The sequence below is a fragment of the Phyllobates terribilis genome, unplaced genomic scaffold, assembly GCF_046119375.1.
Source record: "Phyllobates terribilis strain yellow unplaced genomic scaffold, ASM4611937v1 Scaffold_1__5_contigs__length_1240528914, whole genome shotgun sequence".
In the NCBI taxonomy this organism is placed as follows: domain Eukaryota; kingdom Metazoa; phylum Chordata; class Amphibia; order Anura; family Dendrobatidae; genus Phyllobates; species Phyllobates terribilis.
The window spans coordinates 183847714-183854760 of record NW_027362761.1 but is presented as its reverse complement, the minus strand read 5'-3'; the positions used below and the strand labels follow the sequence as shown (position 1 = coordinate 183854760).

At 41.6% G+C, this 7047-nt stretch overlaps 1 pseudogene; it reads left to right on the top strand.

The window, feature by feature from the left end:
• The first annotated feature begins 985 nt into the window (after positions 1–985).
• Positions 986–6571, top strand: LOC141180484 (uncharacterized; annotated as a pseudogene).
• Positions 6572–7047: the final 476 nt, after the last annotated feature.

Below are 7047 nucleotides of genomic sequence, written 5' to 3'. Positions count from 1 at the left end.
GCATTACGGCCCAATGAAAAATGTGAAGACCGAGAAACAAGGCTGACACACATGAGAACAGCAGCTGCTTCCTCAAGAGCCAATGAACTTTGAGCAGAGGGAAGCGAGGCTTGCAGACAAGAGAACAAGAGCTGCTTCCTCAAGGGCCAATGAACTTTCTGAGGAGAGGGAAGCAAGGCTTGCAGACATGAAAACAAGAACTGCTTGCTCAAGAGCCAATGAACTTTCTGAGGACAGGGAAGCGAGGCTTGCAGATATGAAAACAAGAGCTGCTTTCTCAAGAGCCAATGAACTTTCTGAGGAGAAGGAAGCGAGGATTGCAGATAAGAGAAGAGCTGCTTCCTCAAGGGCCAATGAGTCATCTCAGCAGAGAGAAGGCCGACTTGCCACTAAGAGAATTGCTATTTCTTCCACCAGGGCACAGGAAATGGTTGGAGATTTGAAACATGCTGCCTTTTGTTACCAGTCAGACATAAACTATCAGGATAATCCTAAAGTTCAGACAGGAAAAATGGATGTGGTCTGCATGTACTGCAGTGCCCTGAAATGGAAAGATGAATCGCCATGTTTATCCTGTGCAAATGGCAAGATAAAACTTCCACCTCTCCTGTCACCACTAGATCCCCTAAAGTCTCTGATGACAGGTACCAGTACAATATCAAAGCATTTCCTGGACAACATTAGGAAGTACAACTCCTGCTTCCAAATGACATCATTTGGTGCAACAAAAGAAATGTTTACAACAGGATTTATGCCGACATTTAAAGTTCAAGGACATGTTTACCACTCAATTGGCTCACTGCTCCCATTACAAGGAGAAGAACCTCAATTTCTTCAACTCTTCTTTATGGGAAATGCAGAAGCAGAGGCTCAGCGGAGATGCTCTTTAATTCCTAACACTCGCCTTGATATTGTCACTATTTTGCAGCAGTTCCTTCACTCCAACAATCTATATGTTCAACTTTTCAAGACTGCACTTGAATGAATGCCAAATGACGATTACAAGGTTGTCATTAGAGCTGACAAAACACCACAAGGTGAACATCAGCGACGTTTCACTGCTCCCACATTTGATGAGGTAGCCATCTTGATTGTAGGTAATGATTTTCAAAGCCGTGACATTGTGCTTCAGAAAAGGAACAATAGTTTGCAACGAGTAGCAGAAACTCACAGGTCCTATGATGCTCTGCAATATCCAATCATCTTTTGGCAGGGACAGGATGGCTATCGCTTTGGAATACCTCAGACAGATCCTACAACAGGCAACCCTTCAGGAAAAAAAGTGTCTGCCATGGACTTCTATGCATATAGGATCATGACAAGATTTGCAGAGGAAAATCACATCTTGAAACGCAAACACCTCTTCCACCAATTTATTGTTGACATGTATGCAAAGATTGAGAGTGAACGTCTTTTATATATCCGACTAAATCAAAAGAAGCTCAGGGCAGAGGAATATATTCACCTTAGAGATGCTGTTGCAAATGATGCTGATCCAAAAGAATTGGGGAAAATGGTTATTCTTCCATCAACTGTCACTGGAAGCCCACGACACATGCATGAATACACACAGGATGCAATGACTTATGTGAAAAAGTATGGCCATACAGATCTTTTCATCACCTTTACTTGCAATCCTGCCTGGGAGGAAATTGGAGGGCACCAGTTGCCGGGCCAAAAAACAGTGAATCGTCATGACCTTATTGCTCAGAAACTTTCAAAAATGACTAATCTCATCACAAAATCACATATTTATGGTGAGACGCAGTGCTGGATGTATTCAGTTGAATGGCAAAAAAGAGGCCTTCCTCATGCCCACATCTTGATTTGGCTGAAGCAAAAAATACAGCTTACCAAAATTGACAATATCATCAGTGCCGAATTGCCAGACCCTCAGATTGACCCATTGCTGTTTGACACCATCACAAAAAACATGATCAATGGTCCTTGTGGGAGTCTGAACAAAAATTCTCCCTGTATGATTGATGGCAGGTGTTCAAAGCAATACCCACGAACCCTGGTCCAAGAAACCCAAACAGGACAAGATGGATATCCAGTCTACTGAAGAAGAAAGCCAGGGGATGGTGGTTTCATAGCAAAGCTCAAAATGCGTGTTGGATCATCACTCCAAGAGATAGAATTTGACAACAGGTGGGTAGTGCCTTACAACCCTTTGCTCTCAAAAATCTTCCAGGCCCACATAAATGTCGAATCTTGCCACTCTGTGAAATCAATCAAGTATATCTGCAAATATGTCCACAAAGGAAGTGCTCAAGCAGTTTTTGAACTCCAGAAAAATGGACCTATTATTGATGAAGTGGAAGCATTCCAGATGGGCAGGTACATAAGCAGCAATGAAGCTGTTTGGAGAATACTAGGATTCTCCATTCATGAGCGCTACCCACCAGTTGTGCATCTGAGTGTGCAAATGGACAGAGAATTTACTTTAACCCAGCAAACTTGCAGCAGAAGCTCCTAACACCACCCTCTTGGCATTTTTTGAGCTGTGTCAACAAGACCCTTTTGCAAAAACAATTCTCTACTGTGATTTACCAAAGTACTACACTTGGAATGCCTCCAGAAAAACACTGGAAAGGAGGAAACGGGGGCTTGATATTGAAGGCTATCCAGGGGTGAAAGCAACTGATACTCTTGGTCACGTCTACACTGTTCATCCGTCAAATGTAGAGTGCTTCTACCTGCACATGTTACTTCATGTTGTCAAAGGCCCTACATCATTTTCTGACCTGAAGACCGTCGGAGGCCATTTGTGTGAAACATTCAGGGAAGCTTGCCAAAGAAAAGGAATTTTGGAAAATCGTGGACACTGGGACATGACCCTCAGTGAAGCAGCAGCCACACAAACCCCAAAGCGACTAGACACCTCTTTGCTATTATTCTAACAACCTGTAGCATTTCAAATCCTCTTGAGATTTGGACAAAGTACAAAACTGATCTCAGTGAGGACATCCTCATGCAGATTAGAAGGGAAAATCCTCAGCAACTTATCAACTTCACTGAGGAAATGTTCAATGAAACTTTAATGCTCCTTGAAGATAAGTGCATAGCAATGTCAGGAAAAGCCTTACAATTGCTTGGTTTGCCTGCTCCAAAAAGAAATCCTGAAGGCATCCAAATGTGTAGGGCGATATTCCTAGAAACAAACTACAATATTGATGAACTGACAGCATTTGTGTCTCAGAACGAGCCAATATTGGTAAGAGATCAAAGGGACGCCGATAACTACATTTTAAGTTTCAGTGAAACCAACAAAGGTGGGATTGTCTTCCTTGATGCTCCAGGTGGAACAGGAAAGACATTTGTAATCAACTTGCTCCTGGCAAAATTTCGACAACAAAAAAAGATTGCACTTGCAGTGGCATCTTCTGGAATTGCAGCTACGCTTTTAAAAGGTGGCAGGACAGCACATTCGACATTCAAACTACCACTTAACCTGTCTCATAGTGACAGCCCCGTCTGTAATATTGCCAAGGGATCAGGACTGGCCAAATTGCTTCAAAAATGCAGTGCCATCATTTGGGATGAATGCACCATGTCACACAAAAGGGCTCTGGAAGCGCTGGACAGACTGCTGCAAGACCTGCGTAGCAACAAATATATCATGGGAGAAGTAGTTGTTGTTTTGGCCGGTGACTTCTGCCAAACACTACCTATTATTCCAAGATCAACCCCTGGAGACGAACTGAATGCCTGTCTCAAAGCATCGTACCTTTGGATAAAAGTAAAGAAAATGTCACTGAACACAAACATGAGGGTCTACATGACAGGCGATGTTTCTGCTGGACTGTTTTCGAGCCAGCTGTTGACTATTGGAGATGGCAAGGAACCAGTAAACTCAACCACTGGACAGATCACCTTCCCAAGCAACTTTTGTTGCATTGTGACTTCCATTGAGGAGTTGAAAGCAAAGGTTTTTCCAAACATTCAACTCTACTTCAAAAATTCTGGCTGGCTGTGTGAAAGGGCTATTCTAGCTCCCAAAAATGACAGTGTCAACAAGATCAATCTTTAAATACTAAATCTCCTTCCAGGTGTGTACAAAACCTACAAGTCAGTGGATACGGTAATAGACCCTGCTCAAGCATTATTTTATCCAACTGAGTTCCTCAATTCATTTGAGCCACAAGGACTTCCTCCTCACAACCTCTTTCTAAAACCTGGAGCACCTATTCTGCTATTGAGAAATTTGTATCCACCAAAGCTGTGTAATGGAACAAGACTCTTGATTAAGAACCTGTTTCCACATGTAATTGAGGCAATCATTTTGACAGGATGTGCCACAGGAGAAGATGTTTTCATTCCAACAATTCCTCTCATTCCATCTGATTTGCCTTTTGATTTTAAACGCCTCCAGTTTCCTGTTCGACTGGCATTTGCTATGTCCATCAACAAGGCTCAGGGACAGTCCTTGAAAGTAGTTGGAATCGATTTACAATCTCCTTGCTTTTCTCATGGTCAACTTTATGTGGCCTGTTCAAGAGTTGGAACAACCAAAAATCTGTTCGTGTTTGCACCTGAAGGAAGAACTAAGAATGTCGTTTATCAAAAGGCTCTCGAATAAGGAGTAGAAGATTACTTCACATTACTTGGCCAATTTAGTTAAATCTGTGTGGAATATCTCTGGTGTTGAAATATATGTTGTGAAATGCTTCTATTAGCTTATTTTGCCTTTTAATAATTACATTTTTATCTATTTGTTTTGTGTTTTTTGTGTGGAGAATACATTTTTGTTAACACATTCTATTTTGCTAACAGCACTTAATATCCTGGGCGAAGCCGGGTAGTACAGCTAGTACAGTATAAACATGAATGGAACAGAATCATTATTTTCTGTTACCTATATAGTGCAAACATATTCCATATTGCTGTACCGAGATAATAACGATTCATCAATCCCTGTCCCAAGAGAGGGTGGGGGGGGGGGTGCATATAAACTACTACTTAAAGGTTCACATGAGCATATATTCTCTCATCCGAACGAATTGGGTCTGCTCAGAGTTTGATCAGAGTGTGATCATAGTGTAATCCAATTCTCTCGAATAAGTAGAAGATGGAGGAAAAAAAATGTATCCATCTTATCCATTCTGTCAGTCTTTGGAAATCGGACTGCTCTCAGATGTCATCCAAGTGAAGTTTGATTTTTTCCACAAACTCATTGACTTGCATGGCTGAGTGCGATCCATTTATCGGATCAAACTTGAGCATGCTGTGATTTTTTTCCTCCGACCATCTGAGTAAAAAATTTCGACATGTGCATGAGACTTTAGAATAACATTGGTCTGAGTGTGATTCTCTGTTTTATAGAATCACATTCAGACCAAAAATACAGCCTTGTGCATGAGCCTTAAGATTAAGGAATTAAGTGCTGCAGAGCAACGGGCCACTACATTTCAAATAAAAGTGCTTGCAGAACACATGGAAAAAAAAGACATCCATTGAAAATAAGCCCTAACCCTTACCTATTATTCGGAGAAAAAAATAATATGAGACCCAGTCTTATTTTTGGGGAAACATGGTAGGATGAGCATGACTAGTCCAGCCAATCAGTGGGCTCAGTGGTAATGTATGGTAGAAAGCGCAAACCCCCTTCAGTACCTGACTGAAGTAAGATTTCTAGCATGGCACACCTAGGTGCAGGCCACCTCTCAGACGCTCAAAATTTATGAAGAGGCGAGCACCCCTTCATTAATCAGGAGCGTTTGACTCCAACATGCCCTCTCATCAAGACCGGCGTGAACAGCTTGTGTCTTCATGAATTGGCTCTTAGAGCTTATTGACTCTTTTGTTGAGCTTTGTTCATGCTCAGGTTTTTGTCCTACTGTAAGACTCATGACTAACCAGGCCACAGAAAACTAAACACAGGGAATTACAGTGTAGGGAGAGCAGAGCTGAGCTGTGTGTTATTACAAACACTACTCTGCATCAAACTCAGTTATTAGGAAAAAAATCTTCTCTACCTGGAATTGATGCAGATATGTGTATATGACAAGGACAGATTGCGCCATACAGCTCTCATCTGTGGAAAAGCTTCTATTGCTCATCATGTGACTTGTTGCTCTGGAGTCACTGCACAATCCTTATAATGCCTAATATCTGCACATGGATTAAAGAATGTAGCTTTGGTCTTTCACTTAGAAAATTGTTTCAGCTGTTCTGCTATCCATTCCTTTTTTACGTGGCTCTGCTTGTGGCATCTCATTCATGCTCTAGTTTCCTTCTTTTGGGACTATGCATCTGTCACTTTAATAGCGATTCCACTGTTACCTTCTGTGGAGTCCAGCACAAGTTCCTTTTTATCTGATACTCATCTACTAGCCCAGACATTACATATTCTAATGTAAGGTCTGTCTATGCCTTTTTCTAGTTCATTAATCAGTGCATTATACAGTATATGTGTCAGGTAAACTGCACAGCAATATACTGTAGCTGCAGCATGAATGTCTTTAATATCCTCACCCAGTGATCTCAGTAGTGAGATCACTTCCAGCATTGCAATTTGTATGCTCCTGGATATCCTTTTCTTTTCTCTCATGTTTTACAGATTCCTTAGCAGAGATAAATTGATGTTTAGACTGCATCTCTCATGCAAATTTTGCAATGCATTCAACATGCCATTTGTAGTCTTTTCATATCATATGTGGATCAGTTGGTCATCTTTTACTAATAAACTGATTAATAATCTGTGGTCTTGTAAAGGTGGAGAAGATGGCTGAACACCATCTCTGAAGACCCCTATTATTATAATGTGACCTGTGTATTGTTGTGTGTTTTTCCTCGTGAAGGCTGCAGTTTCCTGTCAGTCAGGGGTGACACAGTTAACTGTAGGGCCAGCCCATAGTTGGTGAGGGGTAATGGGAACTCTTGGTTAGTTCTGGGTTTTTTAGTTAGTTTGGTCTTTGTTGAGCTAGAGAGAAGAAACAACACCCTCAGTTAGTTCTGATCATCATTGGGTGTGTGTGAAGAGCAGACATACAAGCAAGCAAGTAACAGTGATGGCATTCTCTCCTCATAGCAGGCAAGTTAGGG